Here is a 15,658-nt window from a genome sequence, read left to right on the forward strand (position 1 = left end):
CTGTTCACCTGCATCTGTCGATGTTCTAGATCAGGGTGTACATGACCATGAACGAGGACTTCCTCCCCCGACTGCACTGTCTCCATTACGCTTCGAACTTGCATCATCCTCACGATCTACATGAGTAATCTAGCGGTGAAAGTTCGGATGATCGTAGCCATGCAACACCAATGCTTTGAGCAAGCCACGGGTCAGGATACGGAGAACTAGAAGGGTTTCCCAAAGTTATGGTAGTCCGTTAAAGCTATTTCTTCCCCTATGAGTAAGACCGGTTTGAAACAACTGATTTACATGCATAGGATTCAATATTTCATATTAGTAACCGAGCCAAAGTCCTGATGCCGATGGAAAAATGTTCACAATATGGCTGTGAACAATTCGCAAAGGCCTGGCACACACGCTTATCACGAAGGTGCCTCAAGCGTGGAAGGCATCTTTATGAGTTCTGTCCGCCTGTCATTTCTTGTTTCTCTTCGCCCTTTCGTAATGTCTGACCGACATTTACAGATTACATTTTTGTGGTCGTGATACCGAGTCACAGTAAATCTCGGTTATCCACGTTGATGGCATTTCGTGTTCATGCCATTGCGGGACTACTTTGTGTTGCAAGGCAGTGACGCAGCCTAGCATTGAGTTGCTTGCAGAGCAATATTTCACCATTCATCGTGGAGCTTTACGTTTAGGTCCATCAGTACATGATAAGGAGAGAATGAATGTCTTAGATGGAGCACACGTGCGCTGCGCTATTGACCAATCGTGCACCGGGTGACTGATGATAATACCGAGTATGCACCAAGATTTACTGCCTTTCTGTAACATGGAGGGAGTATTACTACCTAGACTGGTCGTATTGTGCTGGAATATTATGTGCAATGTGTTTTCCGACCGCCAAGGTGATGGTTCTAATAGGTTCCGTTAAGGATGATTTTGGCGTGCGTAAGACGGGTGGCTATCTTATTCCTTGCAGTTGTGGAATGTCATATATTTGTCAGAGTATCAATACCGTGGAGGACTGTGTATTGAGCATGAGCATCACAAACGCTCACAACAGCCGAGAAAATCGGCTCTTGCAGAACATTGTCTTGGCACCGACCGTCCTATGGAAGGTAAGAACACGGAAATTATTGTATAAACTTCCAGCTACTAGGATAGTGTTACTAAGGAAGCAGCTGAATTTTGCAAGGATCTACGTAAATAGAGGTTGAGGTTTCTTCTCAAATTCTGTGTCGAACCCTGCTCTCTCCCTTGTCAACAAGCGAAGGGGTTGATACTGCCTAACCCGTAGTACAGAAATTTTCACTATCACTGGCGTAGGTCTCTTTGGATGTGTGGCCGTGATAGTGTTTACAGGGTGTTTATTTTTCACTATCGAAAAGATAGTGAAAGAGAAACGTTACATGTCACAGTTACTGATTCTCGAGTCAAAAGTCACAAATTAGTTTCACATTTTCTTCTATGGTGCAACTATTAACAGTTTATTGCTGTCGATGAATTCTTGTTCACTTGCTCCGCTTACTTAAGCCAATGTTTCCACGAATTACAGCACAGATATCAGTATTAAGAGATTCAGAAAATCAATTCAGCCGAAAAAAACTTAAATAAACACTCTCCCATTCACCAGACAATGTAAATCTTAATTTTTCACGAAATGAAATTTATATTTCTTGACTTTATGAAAAAAAATTTTGAATCACAGACTTACTTATATTAATTTTTAGTTTTACACCAATGTAGACACCAAACGACTTTAACCATCACAAATAACCTGCTTTTCGATTGGAATCAGCAAAAAAATCAAATTTTTCCGTAGATGAATTTCTTACTGTATCCTCCTCAGTTTTACTTATCGTACTTCTCCAGAAAGCAATTATGAAGTAAAGCACAGATATTCCAAATTCATTACAGATTCTATGTAGGTAATCAATGTAAATGCATAAGACAGAGAATGCTGTAAAGGGAAGGTAAAATTGTGGCAGACAACACTGATTTGAAAATACTAAAAAAAGGAACTCCTGGCAAATAATTGATCACAAAGACACAAAACTCTAAATATTCCAGTCAGTGCACACCAAAATGGAAGTTGTAGGACCTGATACAAAGCGTAAAATGAACGAAGTTATTGCAAGTCAACACTGCATGATATACGTCAAATCGCACTCTTGTGATAGCAGTGAATCAGAAGCATTCCAAGAAAAATATCCTCACAGGGCTCGTCAGATAATGCATTTAAGTTTATAAAGAAGTATCGATAACTCTCAGTGTTAGTGATAGATATGATTTTTCTGTTAGTGACATGCAGAATAAAAGTATAATGCGCCAATAGTAAGTTTATATCGCTATCTGACTCGGAAAAAAAGTATTAAACAGTCAAATAGTTCACACGTCCACAACACAATGTAAAGGAAAGAGAAAAACGGTGGGCATATCTCAGAGTAGTATGTAATACATGAATGAATATTAGCAAAAGCAAGACGTTATTGTGAATGTGTATAAGCCTATTATTTGTAACATTCATTAGTGCAATGTATCGTACTTCCGTAAGTGTACTCCTAAGCGCGGTATGCAGGAAATAGTTGACTAGCTGAAAGATTATTTACGAAAAGCTAAAATTATTATCGGACTAATTATGATAACAGTTAAGTGACACATGTCTGATACCGTCCAGTAATGCAGGATCAGACTTAATCTTTCCTTATCAGTTAATGAAAACTAACTCACAAGAAGTTTCCAGTATTTGTTAATAATAGACTAATAATCAGTGGTCCTTACTTAGACGAATTCTATTTCATGAAATTGACTTGACAGAGCGTCCTTGAATTTTATAGCAAGACAAGATGGCTCCTCAGTAGCATGCCACATTTTAAAAGAGTTACAGCTCGAAGATTCGTATCTGCTAAATAAGTTAGTAATACCGTAATTGTTTCCAATAACTGACCCTGAAACGATCACCATAATACAACAAGGGAAATCAGAGCCCGCGGGAAAGATATAGGTGTTCGCTTTTTTCAGCGCACTGTTCAAGATTGGAGTAATAGAGAATTATTGTGAAGGTGGTTCGATGAAACATCTGCGAGGCACTTAAGTGTAATTTGCAGAGTAGCCACGTAGGTAGATGTGTAGTTGCAGATCCAGGCCCATCTGTAAAAAAGTAACCTTACACCCATTGACCTGCAAATACAATAACTCAAGATAATACCGAATTAAAAGAAACTATAAATGATGCAATGACTCGCCTTCAAGTCATTCCAAAGTACAACATATTGAAGCCATTGCTTTGAACGTAAGCACACGACCGAATACTAGTGGACGGAGCAACGCCATTGTAGCAGTCACGAAAATAAGTTATACAATAGCTGCGAGGCACTATAATTTGTTGCTTCACGGCTTTGTTGCAACACACAAGCTATATATGTGTTCATATGCGATACCAAGTCTTCACGTGTGGTTGCAGTCTCACGTGGAATAGTGCATTAACCTCTCATCGATGGTTACATTGTCTGGGTTTATACAGTGACTCCATCTTCACAGTACAATGTCCTTCAGACATACACGGATGTCTGAAGGAACAGACACTGTCACTGACGATTACAGTGGTCGTAAACACTGTGAAACAGTTTCCCAGTCTGCGACTTCTCACTGACGTCATGTGTTTAGGAAACAAGAAAATTCGGGCCGGGCTGGGTTTCGTACCCGGATGTTCTGTATTGGTGCAAAGTGACACAAGGGCGCAGCAGCAGCAGGACACTCGCTCCAGGTAAGAATTTTGTTTGTCCGGCCGCCCACACAACGCACGGCCAGAACTGGCCGTGATAGGCAGATCGGGCCGTGACCGCCAAGCCGCGCACACGCATCTGAAACAGTGTCTCGCAATGTAGTGTCTTAATACAGTCCACTTTTACCAATCATGTACTTTAATTTTCCACCGCCTTTCCTTTGCAACGAGTGTATGCATTCGATTGGGCTGTGGAAAGCAGCGTACAAATAACGCGCGTTTTGCAGCTGCCTACCTTTTGTTCCTCCTGGTCCGATACAACTGTTCGACCATGTTCCAGCAAAAATTTTATGTGCCTTGATCTGCACGTACCGCGAATTACAAGTATCCGATTATCGTGGCTTTCTGGGTGATTCTCCGAGATTAGCATACGATCCGCATTTCCCTCAAGCATCAGCAGTGACAGACGTCCGCACTAGAGCTCTCCAAGATATAAACGCCGCGAGAATCGTGTTGCGAAGTGCAACTCAAGCAATCAGACGTCGTAACACAGCCCAGCAGCCGCGCGGGGTAGCCGGCGGTCTAGGGCGCCTTGCCACGGTTCGCGCGCCTATCCCCGTCGGAGGTTCGAGTCCTCTCTCGGCATGGGTGTGTGTGTTGTCGTTTGAGTACTTAAGTTTAAGTTAGGTTAAGCAGTGTGTAAGCCTAGGGACCGATGACCTTAGCAGTTTGGTCCCATTGGAACATACCACAAATTTCCAAAGAAAAGGCCAAGTAGTTCCGATAACACGACACGAGTGCATCAGTGAGCGCCGTCCGTCGCCCTCTCCGCCAGCAGCTGCAGCCCAGTCAGCGCTCTACAGGTACCGTCGTCCTGCTCTGTGAGCAGCCTGGCTCTGTTTCCTTAATCTATTATCCCGTCCGCCACGAGAGCTGAGTGGTCAGCGTGACGGACTGCCGTCCTACGGGCCCACACTCTCTACATTTGTTAACAGGTTTCATGAAAAATCCAGTCTCAACGTCTTCAGAGTAAGGAAGTCACTGCTGAATACAAGCAAAGATCAATACAACGATATCTAAACTCAGTTGGAGATTAACGATGTAGAAGAAGCTCATGATGCAGACAGGGAATCAATCGAAGACTTGTGCTTAGATTTGGAATCAAAGATAGTGACAATTCTCCGGTCAAATGTAGTGTTACTACCTAGGTCTGTAGGTTCATGCAGTGCACGTGAAATGAAGCTCCCAGCAATATCATTACCAAAATTCAATGATAACATAGCAGAATTCACGCATTTCTTGGATACATTTAAGGGGAGAGTGTACCTTCGTAGGGGGCAAAAAAAAAAGACATTTTTTTCTCATAAACATTCCTCGGAGTGTATTTTCCTAGAGACAATTTTCTTTTTCTAGGGGTATTTTAGCCATTACAGGCGTTAAATTTTCATTTACTTTAAGAGCAGCACATGTTTTGATTTCTGTCAACTTCGTGAACTTCAAAAACCTAATTTGCTGATCTATGAAAAATTTTCGTGCTCACAGTTGGCTGCCCTGTTCGTGCGCTACTTTCACTTGTTCTTTGTCCTTCCAGAACCCAAATGAATCATTTAACAGAGTAATATGTGTAAGGTGTCAGGCAAATCCAACATCTTCCATGAAAACCCTGACATGATAAGCAAATCCAGTAGTATGTCACATAGCTCCGAATAAATCGTGACATTAAATTAACCAAAGTAATACGAGTAACGAGTGAGCAAATGGAATACCACAGACTAACACAAGATTGCCTAAATGCATGTCATACCTTCCCACCGTGAGACAGACGCAGTTCCGAGGGGAGAAACGAGAATAGAAGCCGTGAGCAGAACCGTGTTAAGTTAGAAGGCCCTACGATAAGGGACGGACACCCACGTCGCCAGCTAACCGTTAGGACCACCCCCCCAGCCCATGTTAAAAGCTAGAGCCTTAGCGTGAGACTTTTTCGCGTCTCTGTTACGTCAGGACCACCCCCCCAGCCTATGTTAAAAGCTAGAGCCCTCCAGAAGAACAGTATAGATCTTACAATAACACAAAAAGGGCCACCCCAGCCGCATGTTTTAGCGTGAGACTTTTTCGCGTCTCTGTTATGTCAGGACCACCCCCCAGCCCATGTTAAAAGATAGAGCCCTCCAGAAGAAAAGTATAGATCTTACGATAACATTAAAAGAACCACACCAGCTGCAAGTTTTAGCGTGAGACTTTTTCGCGCCTCTGTTACGTTGCAAACTTTAAAAACATTGCTCCACCACGAAAAGTATAACGTTTCTCATTGGATAGACAGGATTTTTGTAGGCGGAGCTTTAGGTTAACATTGAGATCCTGATTGGTCAGATGAAAACACAGCCAGATAGTTTTTTAAACCAACTTCGGTAAATTGTGGTAAGGAGAAGTTAGGAGAGAATTGCTTCCGAGACGGCGAGGTGAGCGGAGCTGTGCTGACCGCCGCCCCCTGACGAACACCGATGAGGTAATGAACGCACGCGATGCCTTATAACAGCGCATAAAGCTTCACTCAGAACTGCAGAAGTCTCATCTATTACACCCCCTTTTTGCGTAATACTAGTGTCGATCGTCAATTAAAGCTCATGGTGATCACATTTGCCACTCGAAGTAAAAATCTGAAACGCGATGATTTTTCTGTTATATAGTTATTGAGAAGCCACATCAGCAACTGTAATTTACGACAAGTTAGATAAGTAATTAAAGATAATTGAGGGTCACTGTAGACCATTTTGATAGTTTTCTCTTTTGTGAAACTTAATTTAAACCTAGATTATAGATGTGATATGGCATAGGTCATCCTTCGATCCATTGTAGAACTTGGAAACCCATTCAGGGAATATTCGTTCACATTTTTGTTGAACGCAGTTGGTTTTTACCATCCTGTATTAAAAAATTTCCTTTTATCAATAGTGCAATTTATAAACAATGTTTTGTGAGTAGAATAAAATTTCCAATGGTAAACTTAACTGCTATTTCGACGTTATTTTACCAGCTAACTAAAAATAGGAAAGCCTTGAACCCTTTCCACTAAATTTAGTTAGTATTAAGATTCCTTTACAGGGAGTGCAGTGGAGCTGACGCTGAAATCATTAAGTATTTGGTTATATTTTCGCTAGTCTCACTGAACTCTTCTGAATTCTACATGTCATGTGTGGTCTGGCGTCTCCATACCAGCAACAGGTCCCAGGTTCAAACTAGTCAATTCCCTAAAAAACACACTCAGAGCGTCGTTGCGCGAAAGTGGTAGGGAGACACGATATAGAACAAATAGACACCACGCAGAATGGTAGATATGTTCTAGAATTCCTAAAACAGTATTTGTAGGTAAAGATACATTGAATTTGGGCGTTTGTGATGCAGTTTCTTCATTTAATGAAGGTAATAATGTGGGGAGTTAGGCTGCTTCAAAAGTTAGGCATACAATCTGGGGAAAATATGCTGATGACATGTTCAGAATTGGATGCTGTCCGTGTGAAGAAAGCAGATTATGAAGTGACTATGATAGATAGGAAGGCAAGAATGCACCCAAGAAATGTTAAGAGATCCAGGGAGGATGAAGAAAGTGCAGATGACCCAGGATATGGTTCAGGGATGTGCAAACTATGTTCATCTTGGAAGCCGGATTCCTGAGATTTTATTTTTTTAATGATTAGGTACATTACTTCAGGAAGTTACCATCATAGAACAGTGAAACTTACACGACTTACAGAACATCAATTACGCATTTTTAAAAGAAGTTCAGCTTAACATTATAGAAATTATGAATTAGTAGAGGTTAAATATATGGAAAAAAGTTACAACTTGCAAAAAATTCTCCAAAAATAAATTACGCAAGAGACGTATCTACAAAAATAGGTCAATAGAGGGAGACTCTTCCTCCACCGGCCATTAAAACTTCGTAACATTATCAAGAACCGTTCACGAGGTAAATGTACCTAAAATTGACAAATTTAACGTTATAAGTATATAAGGTACATCTCCTCTCAAGACACGAGTTGTTAGCAATGAAGCCTTAACTGATGTCCAGCGACATTATTATTTATTGTCATGTGTTTCTGGGGAACTCGTAAGCTGGTTGAAAACTTCCCGGTTGCTGACAGTAACTTTAACATCGCATGGGATTTGATCGTTCAAAGGTATAACAATGCCAAGTTAATTGTTGTTTAACACGTAAACGAATTACTGAATCTGCCCATCGTCAAATTTGAATCTGGTAAGGGCTTACGAATGTTCATTAATTAGCTAATGAAAAATTTGAACGCGGTTGAGGTATGCAGGTTGGCATTCAATTGCATGAAATATTTCTGTAGCATATTTTGTTGGATCCATAGTGTGACTCTGAGGAAACAGTTAGAATATAAAACAGCAGACACCACATTTCCCCATCTGAAAGATATGGTGGCACTTCTGGGAACCAGTTGTCAGACGTTAGAGCTCATTCATCTAAATACAATGCTGCCCCTGTCCCAGCAAACGGGCGAGAAGCATAATAAGACAGAAGGGTACAGTTCTCGACGTACATTTCTCACGACTGCTCCCGATTGTCCGCTCTGCAACTCGTTGCATAAGCTAAGTAAGTATCCTAATGCAAAGAGAGCGACACTGTTAGCAGAATAGACTTAGTGAACAGACAAAAATTTTGTTTCAGCTGCCGGCCAGTGTGTCCGAGCGATTCTAGGCGCTTCAGTCTGGAACAGCGAGACCCCTACGGTCACAGGTTCGAATCCTGCCTCGGGCATGGATGTGTGTGATGTCCTTAGGGTAGTTAGGTTTAAGTAGTCGTCAGTTCTAGGGGACTGATGACCTCAGATGTTAAGTCCCATAATGTTCAGAGCCATTTGAACCATTTTTTTTTTTTTTTTGTTTCAGCTCTCTGAGATCGAATCATAGGCACAAGGAAAGCCGTGCTGGCAACTGCCGCATTCGTAACAAGCATCGCAACACATTACTGCAGAAGGAACAAGACAGTAACGGTAGAAGTAGAAACCAAGAAACAGATGTACAACAACAGCAAACATACTGCAAAGTGAAAGGAGACCACCAACGCACAGAAGTATTATTATCTACTGCACTTGTAAACATCGCCGACAGAAATGGGAAGGTGTACAAATGCAGGGCTTTTCTTGACAGTGCCTCACAAATGAACTTTACGTCTAGGAGCTTAGCAGATCGGATGGGATTACAGCTTAGTCGGCATCTCATCCCAATAAGTGGCATCAGCGATGTTCAAACGGTAGAATCGTCGCACGTTTGCAGTGTGTACATTTGCTCAAGTGTTGCTGACTACGGCACACATGCTGTCTGTGCATTACTAACGTGTATAACAGGGCCACTCCCAACAGCATCCCTTGGAACATCCATCTGGCAGCTTCCTAATCACGTAAGGTTAGTAGATCTGTCATTTAACAAACCTGGTGAGATATATCTAACAGGAAACATCATTTGGTCGGATTGTATCAGGAAAGACACCTCATTCCGTTCAGTCAAGTGCTCGAAGAATACTGCCATGCCTTGCACGCAATACAAATCTTAACATTCAGGTCGAAAGGTTCTGGCAGCAAGAAGAAACGAAGTCTGTTTGTGTGCACACAAAAGACGAACGACTATGTGAGGACCATTTTGCGAAAACCATTCAGAGCAATGCAAATGGTAGATTCGTGGTGAAGCTACCAGTGAAATATAATCATGCAGGACGAGGAGAGCCCGTAAATAATGCTACATGATGCGTACAACGTTTAGAGAGAACAGCGACAGCCTGAATTAAGGGCACATTTTGTCAGTTTTTTGAGAGAATATGAAGATTAGATGAGTAAATCACACAACTAATGAGGAGGTATTGAATAGAATTGGGGAGAAGAGGAGCTTGTGGCACAACTTTACTAGAAGAAGGGATCGGTTGGTAGAACATGTTCTGAGACATCGAGGGATCGCCAGTTTAGCATTGGAGGGCAGCGTGGAGGGTAAAAATCGTAGAAAGAGACCAAGAGATGAATACACTAAGCAGATTCAGAAGGATGTAGGCTGCAGTAGGTACTGGGAGATGAAGAACCTTGCACAGGATAGAGTAGCATGGAGAGCTGCACGAAACCAGTCTCAGGTCTGAAGACAATAACAACATGAAGGTTTCGGTCATATGGAACTGGTGACCACAATACGGAGAACTGCACGTATTAAATGCTATATCACGCAGTGCTTAAAGAATCAACTTCTAGTAGTGTGTTTAATGCCTCAGCAAAGACATCATCGAACACTTCCCTCAATGACATCTTGATGGTCGGACTAACTGTAGGATGACTTATATTCGATTGTCTTGCAAACACACAGATCTGGTTTCACTGGGGACATTACAAAAATGTACAGATAGATTGAAGTCGGAAAGCTTGATCGAGGCCTACATACAATTCTATGGCATGAGTCTCCCAACGAACTAATCAAGGGTTGTCGTTTAACAAAAGTCACTTATACAGCAGCAGCGCTTTTTGTAGCAACAAGATGAATATTACAACTAGCCGAAGATGAGAACAAAATATCCAAGTGCAGCAAACACATTAGAAAGAGATTTTTATGTAGACGATGTTTTGAGTGAAGCTGACACCATAGAGGAGGCACTGAGTCTGCAGGAAGAGCTTATTAGATTACATCACAGAGGAGGGTTTTCTCTTCGTAAATGGTGTGAAAACGATTCAAGATTCCTGAAAACTTCCCACCTGAACATCGTGAAGCAAGAGCAGCAAGAAACAGTGAAGACTTTGTGTTTGTTGTGGAATACTCATAGCGATACCTTCCAATTCTTAGCCACTCATGCAGAAAATAGTAACGCAAGCTGGACTAAACGACGTATACTTTCTCGGTTGCCTCCATATTCGATCCATTAGGACTTCTGAGGCCAGTGGTAGTGACTTTGAAGGTGTTTATGTAACACCTCCGGTAAAGACAAATAGTATGGGACATGCCGTTACCTGGTGACCTGAAGACACAGTGGGAACAGGTGATTAATCATCTACCATCACTGAATAGCATTCATTTCGAATGAAAAGTGATCAGCAACGGAGTAAAGTGGCTGCAGCTACATTGATTCTCAGATGCCTCCTAGCAAGCATATATAGCCTGTATTTATCTTAGAGCGGGCAACGGTCTTGCCGCAGTGGATACACCGGTTCCCGTCAGATCACCGACGTTAAGCGCTGTCGGGCGTGGCCGGCATTTGGATGGGTGACCATCCTGGTCGTCATGTGCTGTTGCCATTTTTCGGGGTGCACTCTGCCTCGTGATACCAACTGAGGAGCTACTTGACCGAATAGTAGCGGCTCCGGTCAAAGAAAACCATCATAACGACTGGGACAGCGGTGTGCTGACCACACGCCCCTCTTATCCTCGTCCTCAGCAGAGGATGATACGGCGGTCGGATGGTCCCGATAGGTCACTGTTGGCCTGAAGACGGAGTTCTTTTTTACCTTAGAAGTGTCTGTGAAGAAAATAATTTCTCAATAAAGCTTCAACTTCAAAATCCTGAGTAGCACCAATCAAGCAACTATCATTGCCAAGAATTGAAGTGTGTGCAGTCCTAGGACTGGCTAGATTAATGGAGAAGGTTAGATCCCGGCTGCACTTAAACATCGCCAAAACTTACTTTTGGGCCGATTCTACTGTTGTCGTAGCATGGTTGGCGAAGGAACCAACGTCATGGAAAACATTTGTCGGAAACCGTGTCTATGAAAGCCAGTAGAAGAGTGGAACCACGTATCCTCTAATTCTGCTGGCGTCATTTCGGGAGAAACTGCACAACTGCTAGGTGACAGTAAGCTATGGTAGACAGGTCCTTGCTGGCTTCATCAGCCACCGTCAGTGTGGCCAGTTAACTGCATGAAGTACGCAGAGTAATCATCTGACGCACCAGAGTAGCGTATTCAACAAGTTTGCTTAGTCGAAGCTACTTTCACTGGAATGAAATAGCCCAACATTATTGTTCATGGTCTAAATTACACAGAGTTATGGCTTATGTGCTGAGATATATAAACACTGTTAGGTGGCAACCCTCCGAGAGGCCTTGTGGTAACCTAACACCAGCAGAACTTCCCATAACATCGAAGGCAGCAGCAAGGTTATAACAATGAAATTGAATAACTACAACATGGGCGACCAATTCCCAAGATAAGCAAACTAAACACACTTCATCCCTTTCTGGACGAGGGTGGGCAGCGGATTGGAACAATCAAAAGTTTCTTAACGTCTGAAGCACTCCATGATTCTTCCTCCTAAGCGTCATGTCACTAAACTAAAAGTCATGCGTGCGGTAGCGTTCTCGCTTCCCACGCCCGGGTTCCCGGGTTCGATTCCCGGCGGGGTCAGGGATTTTCTCTGCCTCGTGATGACTGGGTGTTGTGTTCTGTCCTTAGGTTAATTAAGTTTAAGTAGTTCTAGGGGACCGATGACCATAGATGTTAAGTCCCATAATGCTCAGAGCCATTTGAGCCAACTAAAAGTCATGAGCGAGTATCTTCGTTTGTTGCATCCTTGATCTCCGCTGCTGTTAGCAAGCCTGAGACATACTAGATACCTAATGGTGTTCTGTTATCAGACAAATAATCCATAACTGTCTTCCTTGCTACCGCTTGAAGGCAACCATTGCAACACAGCTCATGGGACAACTTCCTTTAGTGCGTGTAGAGCAAAGTAGACCATTTCTTAATTGTGGGGTTGACTACGGAGGGTCACTATACGTAATGAATGGAGGAAAAAAGGGGCAAAACTAGGACAAAGGTCTACAATACCTTGTTCTTTTGCATGGCAACAAAGGCAGTACACATCGAGCTTGTCACTGCTTTGTCCTCCCAACCTTTCATTGCTGCTCTTCGAAGACTCATTTCATGACGAGGCGTTTACACAAACATGTACAGCGACGATGGGAAGACGTTTGTGGCTGCAAAGAATGAACTGAGTGAACTGCATGCTATGTTCATATGTCAGTTTCGCACAACTCAAATCCAGAACTATGCAGAATGGTATACACTCGCATTTTATACCACCTCATGCCCCACATTTTGGTGGTCTGTGGGAAGCAGGCATAAAATACATCAAGAGACATTTGAAGAGAGTCGTGGGAAACCAAGTGCTGAAGTTTGAAGAGTTATACACCTTTGTAACACCAACTGAAGCAAGTTTGAATTCCCCACCCATTACACAACTTCCTGACAATCCAGATGAATTCTTATACCTTACTTCATGCCATTTTCTTTTTGGTGAACCCTTAACAACTTTCCCAGAGCCAGGCTTGCCTTCAGAGCCATCATCCAGGTTGTCAAGATGGCAGCTCGTCAAGCATTGTAAGCAGAACATCTCGAAACGTTGGTCAAAGGACTACCAATCACAACTACAACAGAGAACCAAATGGTCATCAACAATGAACAATTTACAGCCAGGTACATTGGTTCTCCTGAAGGAAGACAATTTGCCGTCCATCATGTGGTGGTCTGGGGTTATTGTTGGTACACACCCTGGTGATGATGGTATGGTACGAGTTGTTTCAATGCGCACAGTAAACCGAACTTATAAATGACCATTCTAGAAGATCTGTGTTGTTTCACAGGAAACACAGACTCTGGTGCACATAACTATTAAATTAGTAACTGAAGCGTTTCTTTTGTTTGCCGCGGACACGATTTCTTGAATCATTTTATTTCCTTGTTTGTTAGGTGTAATTTGTGCTGCATGTGATTATTTGTATTTGTGTGATTTACATAAATTGGGTACGCGGAATGTTCTGTATTGGTGCAACGTGCCACAAGGGCGCAGCAGCGGCAAGACACTCGCTGCAGGTAAGAATTTGTTCTGCCCGGCCGTCCACACAAGGCAGGGCCAGAACTGGCTGAGACAGACAGACGGGGGCGTGACAGCCAAGCAGCGGACACGCATCTGTAACTGTGTCTCGCAGTGTAGTGCTAAATACAATCCACCTCTACCGATCGTGTACTTTCATTTCCCACCCTCTTTCCTTTGCAACGAGTATATGCAATCGTTTGGGTTGTGTGAAGAACGAAGCAGCGCAGAATTAACGCTCGTTATGCGGCTGCCTAGACTGCATTTCCCGCTTATCGCGAGCGACACATTTGTTTCCCTGTGTGGGAGTCACTAATTGTACGAGCAATGGCCTTGTAGCTATGTGACATCCAACGTTTGGATCGGTGCTCGGATAGCCGATGTGGTTAAGGCTACCACTCGTGGGAGGCGGAAAATCAGGGTTCGAGACACGACCTGGTACAAATTTTCATGTGTCGCAAACAGCTGACGTTAATGCATAACTGCAGGATGTGAAACTACACACCTGGAAATGGAAAAAAGAACACATTGACACCGGTGTGTCAGACCCACCATACTTGCTCCGGACACTGCGAGAGGGCTGTCTGTACAAGCAATGATCACACGCACGGCACATCGGACACACCAGGAACCGCGGTGTTGGCCGTCGAATGGCGCTAGCTGCGCAGCATTTGTGCACCGCTGCCGTCAGTGTCAGCCAGTTTGCCGTGGCATACGGAGCTCCATCGCAGTCTTTAACACTGGTAGCATGCCGCGACAGCGTGGACGTGAACCGTATGTGCAGTTGACGGACTTTGAGCGAGGGCGTATAGTGGGCATGCGGGAGGCCGGGTGGACGTACCGCCAAATTGCTCAACACGTGGGGCGTGAGGTCTCCACAGTACATCGATGTTGTCGCCAGTGGTCGGCGGAAGGTGCACGTGCCCGTCGACCTGGGACCGGACCGCAGCGACGCACGGATGCACGCCAAGACCGTAGGATCCTACGCAGTGCCGTAGGGGACCGCACCGCCACTTCCCAGCAAATTAGGGACACTGTTGCTCCTGGGGTATCGGCGAGGACCATTCGCAACCGTTTCCATGAAGCTGGGCTACCGTCCCGCACACCGTTAGGCAGTCTTCCGCTCACGCCCCAACATCGTGCAGCCCGCCTCCAGTGGTGTCGCGACAGGCGTGAATGGAGGGACGAATGGAGACGTGTCGTCGTCAGCGATGAGAGTCGCTTCTGCCTTGGTGCCAATGATGGTCGTATGCGTGTTTGGCGCCGTGCAGGTGAGCGCCACAATCAGGACTGCATACGACCGAGGCACACAGGGCCAACACCCGGCATCATGGTGTGGGGAGCGATCTCCTACACTGGCCGTACACCACTGGTGATCGTCGAGGGGACACTGAATAGTGCACGGTACATCCAAACCGTCATCGAACCCATCGTTCTACCATTCCTAGACTGGCAAGGGAACTTGCTGTTCCAACAGGACAATGCACGTCCGCATGTATCCCGTGCCACCCAACGTGCTCTAGAAGGTGTAAGTCAACTACCCTGGCCAGCAAGATGTCCGGATCTGTCCCCCATTGAGCATGTTTGGGACTGGATGAAGCGTCGTCTCACGCGGTCTGCACGTCCAGCACGAACGCTGGTCCAACTGAGGCGCCAGGTGGAAATGGCATGGCAAGCCGTTCCACAGGACTACATCCAGCATCTCTACGATCGTCTCCATGGGCGAATAGCAGCCTGCATTGCTGCGAAAGGTGGATATACACTGTACTAGTGCCGACATTGTGCATGCTCTGTTGCCTGTTTCTATGTGCCTGTGGTTCTGTCAGTGTGATCATGTGATGTATCTGACCCCAGGAATGTGTCAATAAAGTTTCCCCTTCCTGGGACAATGAATTCACGATGTTCTTATTTCAATTTCCAGAAGTGTATTTGACATGTGTTTTGCAGTGAGCGTAATGCAGCAGCAGGGGCCTAGAAGTACAGCTACACCAGCTGGTGTCCGTAAACGGCGACAGGACATTCGCAAACGAACTATAATTTTCTTGTTGAAGATACTGCGACTTTATGTGTATGTGTGAGTGTGTGTGT

At 44.1% G+C, this 15,658-nt stretch overlaps 1 pseudogene; it reads left to right on the forward strand.

The window, feature by feature from the left end:
- The first annotated feature begins 10,880 nt into the window (after nucleotides 1-10,880).
- Nucleotides 10,881-10,998, forward strand: LOC126097025 (5S ribosomal RNA; annotated as a pseudogene).
- The last annotated feature ends 4,660 nt before the right edge of the window (nucleotides 10,999-15,658 follow it).

This window comes from Schistocerca cancellata, chromosome 1 (assembly GCF_023864275.1).
Source record: "Schistocerca cancellata isolate TAMUIC-IGC-003103 chromosome 1, iqSchCanc2.1, whole genome shotgun sequence".
Taxonomy (NCBI): Eukaryota; Metazoa; Arthropoda; class Insecta; order Orthoptera; family Acrididae; genus Schistocerca; species Schistocerca cancellata.